At 42.8% G+C, this 12,315-nt stretch overlaps 1 long non-coding RNA gene across 2 annotated transcripts; it reads left to right on the top strand.

The window, feature by feature from the left end:
- The first annotated feature begins 8,987 nt into the window (after positions 1 to 8,987).
- LOC107310004 (uncharacterized) lies at positions 8,988 to 12,175 on the top strand. 2 transcript variants are annotated; one of them, XR_014942629.1, is made up of 3 exons: positions 8,988 to 9,065; positions 9,895 to 9,942; positions 11,550 to 12,175. It is a non-coding gene; the product is annotated as an uncharacterized LOC107310004 (long non-coding RNA). The 2 variants fall into 2 exon arrangements; XR_001553426.3 differs by lacking the exon at positions 11,550 to 12,175 and adding an exon at positions 11,194 to 11,315.
- The last annotated feature ends 140 nt before the right edge of the window (positions 12,176 to 12,315 follow it).

The following is a 12,315-nucleotide window of genomic DNA, read 5'->3' as shown; positions in this document are numbered from 1 at the left end:
TGGTGAGCTATTAAGAGGGCTTCTACTGCACTGTTACCAGTGCTTCCAGAGGACTGGATGTGTTTACCTTTGTAATTAAGCATGAATGTTTTACAAAGAAACACAGCTGTGTTTTCAAATTTCAGTATGCTGGACATGACTCTGTGGTACAGAAAATAGAGAAAATAACTGCCTTATCTAAAAGAAATCTTTTGGATTTATTTCTGGCTAGTGAAAAGAATGAAGTTGAGAATGTGGCAGTACAACTGAGATAGTGAAATGTTAGGGGAATAGCAGTACAGAGTCAGTGCCCTTCACCAAAGCAGACATTAAGGACTGTGGGACAAGGCCTTGTGGGATAAACCTCAGGTTGAAGAAACAGTCATTTTCTTAAGGAAATATTATCAGTGGGATCAATATATTATGAAGAAGGAAAAAAAAGTGAAAGAGATCAAGCTGTTCAAATAGTGAACTGAAACTTAATGAGGAATCAAGTAGAAAGAAGAAACCAATCTTGCTAAGGACGAATATCAAACGGTAGCTTTGGATCAGGCAGGCCAAGGTGAAAAAATGAGATTTTGTTAAAAGCAGACTTGGTGAGATAACATTCAGTATAGGAACACTAGCAGTAGTAACTTCAGTATAGGAACACCAAGACAGAATCATCCCCATTGTTTTAGTGGGAGAGAAAGCCAACTAATCATAAGATGAGGTGAGGAGACCAAAATACTCAGTGAGGTTATGCTCCAGCCTTCGCTGTAAACATTAATCACGCAGGGGACAAAGTACACGAATGGTATGAAGGGAGTGAACACTGGAGGTGGAGTTCAATCAGTAATTGTGCTGATCGATCTCACTGACTGCATTTCTGCCCGGCTGCCCCTTGGCTGGGTGCTGCAGCTGATGCCATACATCTCACTTGTCTGCCCTGGTTCAAGTTGAACAAGTTTGCTTAACCCACTTCTCACAGCAAACATATTGTTATGAAAAAAGTCCGAATGTGCCGTGTTTTACCATCAGCAAGTTCATGGAATCGTAGAATCCTTAAGAGTTGGAAGGGAACCTAAAAGACCATCTAGTCCATCTGCCCTGCAATGAACAGGGATGCCTACAACTATATCAGGTTGCTCAGAGCCCCTCCAGCCTGACCTTGCGTGTCTCCAGGGATGGGGCATCCACCACCTCTCTGGGCATGTTGGTGATGTAATATCAGAGCAGATTTTCATGAGAATTGCAGACAGATCACACCAGACTCAGAGGAAAGCAGATTGGAGATCCAGAAAATGAGGTGTGTGGGCTGTATAGTTTGGGAAATAGGAGGAGTGGGTGGAGAGGTGAATCACAGGCTTTGGTCATGTCAGAGAGCGCTGTGAAGCACCGTGAGTATTGCAGATTAACCTATAGGAATGGAGAATAAAGCTACACGTTAGGAAGCATTTTGACTGGGGGGACTGTTAGGCGTGAGGATCGCTTGCTTGCTGAATGTGCACAGTCAGTCACACACAAGCATTGCTTTGGACAGCATTCAGATGACACAGGGGACAAGTCAGGAGCCCAAGAATCAGTTTGGACATTTCTTCTGTTTCTCAGGGCTCTGATAAATTATGTGAGTGAGATCAAGGCAGAATAAGGTGTCTCTGTATCCTACCAACCTTGGTTTGAAAGAGGACTTGCAAGAAATGAACAGATGTGTTTACAGCAGTGTTACGAACAAAGGTAGCAGATTACAAGGGTCAGCTTAGATTTGCAAAAGCTGACCTTTTGTGCAGCCTTTCTGCCCTTTCCTGTTTTTGCTAAGCAATCCTTTGGTCTGATTTCTGCAAGAAGCACTCCTGAGACTGCCCTTAAGTAAACTCAGCTCTTTCTTATTGCTTTCATGCAGACCCAGCATTCTGTTCTTCACTGTGCACACAAAGTATCCACATTAATTTCTTAACTGGTCTTACTATTCAGTGGATTCCTACCTGTGTTGCCCTGGCTCTGGTTTATTTCTGCCAGGCCATGTGCATGATATAGACAGTTATGTGATACAGACATTGCTCCTTCTCCATATGCTTTGAGGTAAGACTGTGCAGTACATGCTCTCATGATGTTACTTTTTGCCATTTTCTGTAGTTTTTCTGCTTATATGTGGGTGTTTGATAGATAGGGTGTTAAGATTGGAAGGTCGGGCTTGGCCCTGACTGCCCCCCATTGCAATGCTGTGGATGTGAATGAATCACACTTATCTGTGGGCAGCGTTGGGCTGAAAGCTGGCTCGTGGGGGGTACAGTAACCTACACACTTGAAATTTCCAAAGCATCTCCAGCAGAAAACTTATAGGGGCTGCAAATTGACAAAGGTTGAAAAAGTTATTGCTGTGACTTTGTGAATTGATGTTTTAGGGTACCTTTGCTCTCTGGATAAATGAGCCCTTGGTGAGCTACAGAAGCTCTCCGTCTCTCAGAAGCTCTTAGGCTCTTATGGAGCCCACACGTGACCTGGGCAGTGAAATGACTTCTGGCAGAGTTAACCTGCCTCTGTACCTGTGAGCTTTCAGGCTCTAACAGCTATTTTTTTTCCTTTTTTTTTTTTTTTTTTTTTATATTAACAGATCTCTTTTTACTACTTTCATATATGTAGCCATGTCCTTTTATAATCCATGGTTGTTAGCCATTGCATTGGTTCCTGGTGTACCCCAACACCTACTCATTTCCCTCAGGCTTGTCAGGCTGTAGTAGAGGCATGGATTTGTCCTGTAATGCCAGTAGTTTCCCACTCTGCATGACGGAGTCTCACTGCTCTCCCCTTGGTTTCCACCACTTGGAGCTTCCTGGTCTTGGTCACTTCTGGTCCAGAGCCCTTGACTTCCCCCATATCACAACCTTGGGTTGTGTTACTACCTCATACGCTGACTCCTGTCTGGGTAGTTTCTCCCAACCCACTCACCTCCCAGTTTTGGCTTTGCTGATTTTGATTCTGACCATAAAGTAACAACCTGACAAACCTAATTACCTTGAGTTTTGCTCCATCTGAATGTCACTATACTGTTAATGCTCCTTCTGTGCTAGGAACTGACACTTCATAGTATGAAGTCACTACACCCTGCAGTGAGGCTAGAGAAGGTGAGCATTGCTAGCCAGTCTCCATCCTTGTTTATCTGATGGCTTACCAGCCAAGTTTTGCTTAATTTCTGAAATAAAGTGCATGGAATATGTTGAGGAGAATACGGTTCTGTCATCATTATCTTACAGTCACACTTGAGCCATTCTCTTATTGACAGATACTGGGGACCTCTCCCACTTCAGACATGACAAGAGAGCTCTGAGTCATACCCAGAGCTGGAGCATTCACTATCTTATCCACATTTGATCCCGTGATGAATGACTAGGAATGACTCTGTACTTGTACCTTATTGCAGAGTAACCTAGGAGCCAAAGAGCAGATGTGAGTCTTCTTGTCAGTCATTCTCGTGGCTCTCATCAGGTTCAATAAAAGGCACTGTAGCCATGTTCACGCAACAGAGATCATCAGCTTCTTCCACATGAGTCACCAGTTACATACTTTGTCATCATTTGCTGCCTTTGGACTTCTATACTGAGTTTACATGGCATGCAGGAACAAATCAATATGTTCTGAAATGCCACTGAACTCAAGTTATAAAAAATATTCATTTTTTTCCATAAAATTGAGTATGCTGAGAAAATATTGCTTGGGCCTTCTGCAAATCTGAAATTATGAAGTGATTTCTTTGGAGTGGGAATCAGTAAAATCTTCTGGATGCTTTTGGAGGAGACCTTTGGGCCTCAGTTGTGAGTGTGCCCATTGTTTTTGTGACCAAACTCAATATAATTCCTTGGAATCAGGAGACCTGCTTATTATGGATAGTCTGGTCCTCATAATTTTCTTGTCTCTGTGTTGTCCCCCAGACAGAGATAGCCATGTATAAAGCAGATGTGGTGGCACTGGATTCCTGTCATAGAATCATAGAATCATCAGCTTGATGTCGATATAGCTGGGGCAGGACTTTATGATAATGGAGGCAGTCAAGCAATTACAAGAAAACATTACTAGTGTGTTACTAGAAGAGACATAAATATTACTCCTTTCCACTCCCAAGCCCAGATAATGTTATTATCCCTATGAATATATGGAGATCTTGATGCAGCTCTTAGCGGCTGAAGAAATATACTTCTGCAAGTAAATTGCAGTTCATCTATGCATACATGCTTAACACCCATCATAATCTCTTATTTTTTGGTAGTTCATTGTATCTACATAAAGAAATCTTCCACATGGACAATGAGTGTAGTTCATTGGGAAGGTGAGAAATGCAAACAGGCCATTCTGGTGATAACTAATGCTTTATCTAAAGCCTTATAGATTTTCTGCTCAGGCCCAAATGAGTGGGTTAGCAAAACAAAAACAGATGGCAGCAGATTATTTCAAACACTTCTTTGTAAGTGTGTAATCAGCACAGATCCCCCCCCCCCTTTCTGTCCCCGCCTTCACTCAAGGCTCAGTCTAAAGCCCATTAAGTAAATGGAAAGATTCCTATTGATTTTGATGGGTACTCAGCCAAGGCCTCTGTCTCAACAACTTTCTCGGCTAAACTTTGTCCTACTCATAATTTTTAAATGTTTTAGGGTTTCTGTTTTGTTTTTAGGAAAGAATTAAGAAATGCTGATATAATCACTTTTGGGGAGCACTGGGGGAGAGAACAAGCTGTACTTTTATAAGCACAACATACTGCCTAAGTGTATCCAAGGTAAAAAGTCATCCTTTTTTAACTTTATGAGTTTTATGCCAATGAAACTGAATAGTTACGGAAAGTAACTATGGGGAAAGTAAGATGGGGGATCTGTCTGTGGTATGTATCCTGCCTCCCTTCAAAGAGGTAGATGATGAAGCTGTGTTTGGGCATGAGTGTTAGAGCACTGTATTCAGTTCCAGAGCCCCTAGCACAAGGAAGACATGTTAGAGCAAGTATGGGGGAGTGGGAGCCACAAGGATAATCAAAGGGCTGGATCACCTTTCCTGTGAAGATGGGCTGAGGGAGGTAGGCTTGTTCAGCATCAAGAAGGTTCCAAGGAGACTTTGTAGTGGCCTTCCTATGCTTAAGAGGGCTATATGAAGGATGTAGAGACTTTACTGGGGAGCATAGTGACAGGACAAAGGATAATGACTCTAACTAAAAGAATGTAGGTTTAGATTAGACACTAGAAGGATGTCAAGAAGAGAGGCTGTTGTGCCTCATCCCTGGAGCTGCTCAAGGCCAGGTTGGATGGGGCCCTGGGCAGCTGAGCTGGTGAGTGATCCTGGGCACAACCAACATTTTTTGTGCAGAGTGGGACATTTACAAAGTGCGTGTCTGGGTGTCAGCGCACTGGAAAGCAATGTAGCCAGCTGCTGAAGAAATCCATCTAGCAGTAGGACTGCCCTCTGTTGGCAAGACAGTCTGGCTGAGTTAACCTCTAAATAAAGCTTTTTGTGCATGGCTAGGACAGAGCTAAAGTTTGGGCAAGGAGCAAGATGGAGCTCTACGTGCCGTGAGCCGCAAGGAGGAGCAGGATGGCTCAGGTGCATCCCCAAGCAGTAGTAGCTTGCCAGTCACACCGGCAATGTTGAAGGGTTTGGGGAAACCAAGACTAAAAGAGAGCAAATAACTGCATCACATTTTGTTAGGTTGCTTCTGTACAGCCCTGAGAAGGAAATAAACAGATATCTGAGGGCTTTGCATGTACACCCCACTTATTTTTTCACGCAGCTCTAAATTCAAATAAACAAATGGCACTCATGAGGATTTGCTGAATAGATCCTGCTTTTCATGGCCTTTAGTCTTCACGTGGACTTGCCACCTGACACCAAAACATGCACAGGTTATTTGGTATCATGGGTGAAAGCATCTGAAATGTTCACAGGCAGAGTGGGAGGCAGAGCAGGTCAAATAGTCAGCCTGCAAAGTGGCTGATTTAAAGCCCCAGACTGAACTTTCAGAGTAAGCTACCCCAGCTTGCCAGGTGGTTTTGATGCAGACACTGGTCAGAGGTTGGTTGTGTTGGATCCTGCTCTTTTTAATCTGGCTTTGGCAGCTCATTTCATTATCAGACAGAATGAGGGTGTGTGTAGGTTTGGCTGGCACTGAAATGAAAATTTGAAGGTGTCATTAAATGCCAAAATTCTTTGTAATTTTGCATGCACTATCTATGGTGTTTTATGTGTAAGATTTGAGTTGGCTGAAATAGACTTCTCTATTTTCTATTCCTTGTTTCCTTGTTATCAACATGTGATATAAGCACCACCTCGGTCTGATTTTAAGGATTAGAGACAAATATACTTAGTTGTCAGCAGGTGGCTCTGTGCTAAGCCTGAGCTCTGTTCTTGGTGAGCCCATAGAACCCGAGCTGCTACAAACAGCCTGCTTTATTTTCTCTTAGCCAAGGACTAAATGATAATGAAGGTGTTTGATTAATCAGTACTAAAGGTGTTTGTTAGAGTACGGATAAGAAAATGAAAATCTCTTGCTTGAAGGAAACTGTGGCAATGCTGACACAGTGCTGTTACAGAAATTGTGCAGTCATTTTAACAGCAGCCATGCCAGCTCTGCTCCATACACAACCAGACTTTCAGGTAACACAGCAAGAATTTTGTTTCAAGGTCCTTTTGTTGTTTTCTTTCAAGATTCTTGCTGTTTACACAAGGAGCATCTTTGGGGCGTGATGTCATTGAGTGACAAGAGTGCCAGTGTATGCAATGAAAATTAGGATTTTATCTATCTCATTGCAGTAAATGGGGAATACTCCATTTCTGCCAATGGGAGCAGGGCTGGCTCCCCCAGGTCTCACTGTATCAGGCCATGGGGCACTCTGATAGCTGCAGATGAGGTGGTGTCTGGAGCTAATCCAGCTGCAGCAGCTTCATGAATATATAACAGTATACCCTTGTGTGAAGCTGTTTGTGTAGCAATCAAAACCAAGTTTTATGGATGTATGAGAGCAGTGAATTTGAGTTAAGCTTTGAGAAAGGAAACTGGTGCATATAGGGTGGCTGGGCTGTTGAAAGAGCATCGCATGTAAGGAGTGTGGAATGAAGGAATAATGGCTTATCACACCTAAATGTTCATGCCCATTTCCATACTTCAGTATATAAGTTGAATCAAGTGTGTTTATGGCACTTAGGTTGAAACGTATTTGATCTTTTTCATGGAGACTTGGAAAGCAATTATAGCCTTTTCTGAAACTTAGTTCTGACATGTCTTCCAGTCATGCCAATCCTGTTCTGTGACATTCTGCTTGGCAGTGAATATTTTCTGTAATTAGAGCTATATTTTCCGTTTATTTAGGGAGGGGGATTTTTGTTTGATTTTACTATTCTACTTCAGTCAAGATGTTGATTTACCCGAGGTGATGTTGAACTAAAGTGAGACCTGAAAGGAGAAAAGAAGCACATCAGGTTCCCAGGTTCACTGTTTACTTTGCTTTTCAGTACCACCATGCAAGGGGCTGCTCTTCATCACATTCCTTCTGCAATGCATTGCAAAAAAGAGTTGGCTCATCTTATGATTGCAGACTGGTGCTACCAACCACATGTTGTTTGATTTCCTCTTTTTTTTAAGCTTTAAAACATTGAAGATCAGTTTAGATCCACAGGCTTCTCAGGGGACAGTCTGTTGATGCTTATCTGCTGCTAACTTCTGTATGCTAATAGCACTTATTTTCTTAGTGTCTTGGAAAAGCTCTTGTCAAAGGATCCCATATGAGCTGTAGAGAATGGATCAACAAATCACTGCTATGGTTGGAAGGCACTGAGGATTCCCTACTTCAACCTGCCATCACTGTAAGTCAGGACAGATTGCTGAGGGTCATGAACAGGGGGTCTGAAAATCTTCAAGGATGGAGAATCCATATTCTATACAGGCAACCTGTTCCAGTACTCAGTTACCCTGAAAGTGAATAAATAAAAGCAAAACACTTTTCTTGTGTTGAAGCAAATATATTGTATTTCAGTTTCTTGCACTGTCAATGGATGGAGATGGAGCCAGACTCCATCTTCTCTCCTCCCTCCTGCCAGGTATTTGATAAGATCTTCCTGAGCCTTCTCTACTCAAGACTAAACTATCCCAGCTCCTGTCTTCCTATGACAGATGCTCCAAGCCCTTAATCATCTTAGTGGTCCTTTGCTGGACTAGCTCCATGTCTCCTGTGCACCAGGGAGCCTGGAACTGGACACAGTACTTGAGGCGTGGCCTCACCAGTGCTGAGCAGGGGGGAAAAGATCACCTCCTATGACCTGCCGATCTTCCTAATGCAGCCTAGGACATCGCTTGTGTTGTTTGCTTTGGTGGCATGCTGCTGCTTTACGATCAACTTGTTGTCTGCCAGCACTCCCACATCTTCACTGCAAAAGTGCTTTCCAGACAGTCAACTTCTGGGGTCTACAGTGCCGGTACATGGGGTTAGTCTTTCCAGATTTAGGGCCTGCCTCTTTCACTGAACTTTATGAAGTTCCTGTCTGCTCATTTCTCCAGACTATCAAGGTCCTTCTGAAGCTGGGCATATTTTCCTGGTTTCAGCTTGGATGTTTTTGGACAGTGGTGCTTACACAGAGTCAAGGGTGTTACAGCTCTCCATGCTGCCCTACCAGTGAGGGCACAAGGGGAAGGGACAAAAGCAAAACAGCTGACCCAGACTGGCCAAAGGGGTGTCCTATGCCATGTATCATCACGCTATCCCACTACATCCCCATAAAATTATTGCCCTGTGTCTGCATGCAGACTGTTTACTGTAGTTCATTGATAGATCATTCAGATTTTTATCTTATTTCCAGCCACCTTTGTGTAGATAATTGGGTTGAGTAGGTGGCAAAAAATATAGTAGCTGTAGAATCCCTGCTCTGGTTTATGAAGTAAGAGAATGGTTACCACTGTAACCATTCTGTGACTACTGGAAGGCAAAGTGAAAGTCAGGCTGTGGTAAAGGCCCAGTGTAATTGAAGGCGAGCGGGTAAAGATCCTTGCCAACCAGGACCCAGTGGCCTGGTACCCAAATGAGACAAGCAGGACATATTTGATGACCAAGATCAGTCCCAGGCAACTACATAGTGATGAGGTGGGTCCATGGGGATGGTGAAGGTGCATATCAGTGTGGTACATAAGCTGAAAAGGTCATGGCCAAGATATAGCTCTGATAAGGCCATGGGGGAGAGCTTGGGAAGAAGCCCCACTTTTCTAGCCCTTTCTTTAAGCTTTTATCAGAAAATAACAAGGAACTCTTTAGAACTACACTTGTGTATGGTACAGTACAAAACCATTGCTGCAATATAAAGAATAACATTCCAAAAGAGAAACCCAAGGATGTAGCATGGGCACTTACGCATGTATTTTTAATGTGCTTTCATAATGATATCTCTGTCTGGCAGACATGAGCTTAAATTCAGCAGGTATCAGTGGGTGGAGAGCATTTGTAGACACTGCACACAGAATCATAGAATTCTTTGAGTTGGAAGGGGCCTTTAAAGGTCACCCAGTCCAACTCCTCTGCGATGAAAAGGGACATCTACAGCTCGATTAGGTTGCTCAGAGCCCTGTCCAGCCAGTACAAGAGGAATTCAAATTCTTGATCCAAACTAGGTTATCAGATAGAGTCTGTACTTGCCCTTACTTTATACATAATCTAACCATAATTATTCTTAGCTTTCACTCCGTAATTACAGAAGACAGATGCCTTGGACAAAATTGTGGGTAAGAAAAGGAGTTTATATGAATCATTATGACTTTCATATCTTGTATGTTTCCAGATGTATGCTTGGGTTCAGATTTACTACAGGCTAGCAAGTCAGCGGAGGGTGTGCTGGTGTAAATAACTGGCCTTAATCTCTGCTGAAGTCAGGTCACATCTGTAAGACTAATTCCTCCTCCCACTCCTGTTTAATGTCTAGGTGAAATTCAGCAGGGATACAGTGCATCTGAAGGAATGTCACCAAAATGTAAGTGATTTTATCCTAAATTTTGGAGGTACGTTATTAAAAAGGCAGGAGTTGACCAGCATTAATTTTCTGTTTTACTGTATGTATGTGTAGAAATTGTATTTCACGGTAGAAGAATTCATTACAATATTTGTTGTCTGAGATACTAAGCATGACTTTGAGGCACGCAGAGTATCTGGAGTAAGACTTCGGGGTCAGCTGGTGTTGCCAGCCAGCCCAGCTACATGTCACCCCATAGTGACAGTACTTACGTGCCAGAAGACTTCGCTGCTACCACATCACAAAGACAACTGATGGTTTTGCTGAGTTGTAGTGGTTAGTCATGCTGTGGCCTGAGCTCCACTGACATCACCAAAGCTTTATCCTTTTGTGCCAACAGTGCCTTTGACCCACATTTCCTTCAGTTGAGTTTGCTGGCATTATCTGGTGGCTCTGCCCCACTGTAACAACACTAGACAGCACTTGGCAAGACAGAACATCTGTGTTTCTCCGCAGAACAATGCGCTGGTTATTACAAAGGACAAACAAAAGTGATGAGATTCTGATTTTTAGCTCCATCTTGCCTGACAGCCTGAACAATAATGCTTGAATTCATTTCAGAACAGAATAAACCAGTATTCCTGTTATGAATATATCCGATTCATGGTTTTATAAACAACCATTAATATCACAGTATTTAGGTGGAATGCTGTGTCACCGATACAGCAACAGCGTGTTTGCACATGTAGTTCTAGTCTCCTAAATAGCTCAGAATTCAAATGCTGCCATGGCATAGCCGTGACTAAGAGAAAAGCACTGCTAAATGGCAGAGACCTTTCACACTTGAGGTTTCCAGCTTAATGCGATGAAGTTTATCCTTTCTCTCCTGACCTCTTTAATACCTGGCGTAATCCCTCTGTTTGAAAAATGTGTTTGTATGCATTAACAGATCTCATAGCTGTTCCCAAGGGAAATACCACGTGATTTTGTGTAATTAAAGCGGTAACGTTTGGCGTGCTGAGATACTGAATTCTGATTCTCTGAGTTGTGAAATGCTCATCTTTCAATTTGTGCTCCCATTCTGTGATGAGAACAGACACACTTTGTCCTTCGGTGCATTTTACTCTAAAATTCACTGTAGAAATAAAATAGGCTGCAAAGTACAGAAGCACCAAAGCACTGCTGTCATGCACTTTAAAATCAAAACTTCAGCAGCAAAATCCAAGGAACTCCAGAGTAAGCATCCTTAACAGGTTTTCCTCTCTTCAATAGGAGCAGGCGGGTCTTTTGCAACTTTAACAGAGCATGCATATAAAATGCAGTGTCCTATAGTGCGACTGTCATACCCAGTGTGTGGGTTACAGGAAAACTGAATTCCTCTTTCCAGTGTTGGTGAGTGATTTGTCACATTCCTTAGTGCTGTGGAGATGCTTTATGAAAGACTTTAACTGTAATGCACTGTAAAACAGAAACAGCTGTAGGAGACATAGTTCTATCTGCTGTACATTTTCAATCTTGGCCATATGATACTGAAGTAATCCTGCTTGCACTATGAATCTAATAGGAGAAAAGGGTGAGGGTTACCTTAATTTGCTATAGTGGCTTAAATCTCTTCATTTTTTTTGCAGGTCCTCTTGCACTTCTATGTGCACACTAACCAAGTCCAGCCTTGCTGAGGAGACAGTATAACTCTTAGGTGCTGGTAGGTCGTAGAAAGTGATTTTATTGTTTTAACTGAAGCCAACAGGACCAAAATGCTAGCTGAAAAACAGAAAACGCATGCTACGTGCTGATACTTGTCCTGTAAAAGCTGCCAAGCTCAACAAGACAGTGCAAAGGGCTCAGCCACTGACCATTTTCCTGGAGCACACAGCTATTTCTGCTGCTGACAATACCTAAACATCCTTATTCATGGCACGTGTGGGACGTACTGAACCACTGAGCTGCTGCAGGATGCCAACATGAACCAGGATGATACAGGGAAGCTGAGTGCTGCTTGCTTCCAGAGGAAATGTAGACTTTTCTGAGCACAGACGTTTTTGTGCCAGCGCTGAGAGAAAATCCTCTGTAGACATCCATCTTGGCTGCAGAATTACAGATGCATATACATCCTGTATAATGTATTTAGTGGAAAATGGTTGCAGTGTTTTATAACAGCCAGTAGGAAAAAAAGCTCACAACTTTAGCTGGGTATTTAAGGTTCTGGTAACTGTCCTATACAATAAATGCACACACTGGAAGGAAAGCTGGCAGATATGCCTGCTGAGCAAGGCTGCACTTGCCCAGCAAGACAAAGAGACAAAGAACTCCTGTACCATTTCTTTCTGTCATGATGTGTAATCAGGTGGCTTTAAAGCTGTACTTTGATAGAAACTTCAACCTGGTGTAATCTGT

The sequence above is a fragment of the Coturnix japonica genome, chromosome 2, assembly GCF_054131305.1.
Source record: "Coturnix japonica strain WE chromosome 2, WE-NBRP24, whole genome shotgun sequence".
Lineage (NCBI taxonomy): Eukaryota > Metazoa > Chordata > Aves > Galliformes > Phasianidae > Coturnix > Coturnix japonica.
The sequence above is the reverse complement of the archived record's forward strand: the minus strand, read 5'-3'. Positions and strand labels throughout refer to the sequence as shown.